The sequence below is a fragment of the Penaeus monodon genome, chromosome 20 (genome assembly GCF_015228065.2).
Source record: "Penaeus monodon isolate SGIC_2016 chromosome 20, NSTDA_Pmon_1, whole genome shotgun sequence".
Taxonomy (NCBI): domain Eukaryota; kingdom Metazoa; phylum Arthropoda; class Malacostraca; order Decapoda; family Penaeidae; genus Penaeus; species Penaeus monodon.
Genome location: NC_051405.1, coordinates 12,409,422 through 12,409,780, shown reverse-complemented (window position 1 = coordinate 12,409,780; position 359 = coordinate 12,409,422).

Here is a 359-nt window from a genome sequence, read left to right as displayed (position 1 = left end):
CGTGAACATTTAATTGTGTACTAAGCCACCAAACCTCTTCAGTGTAGTGTTTTATATACGTGTTCCTCCCATCCAGATCTTACTGAATCTCAGTGATTATAGACCAAACCGGAACTTGCGCTCGTGTTTATCCTAGGGACTAATGAATGAGAGAGACATCAAGGTTCATTGCTTCTCTTCTTAAATCAGCAGAGGACAGAGAACTTTGATATTGAGAAGGAATTAGTAAATTGATCTTTGCTTTAAGCTTGCAGGTTGAAAGGTATATTCCAGACAGCCTTTGAATGGGGATAAGAAATTAAATAATCATTATTTTCAGCTATATTTAATAGTATACTCGCATTGCACACAAACACACT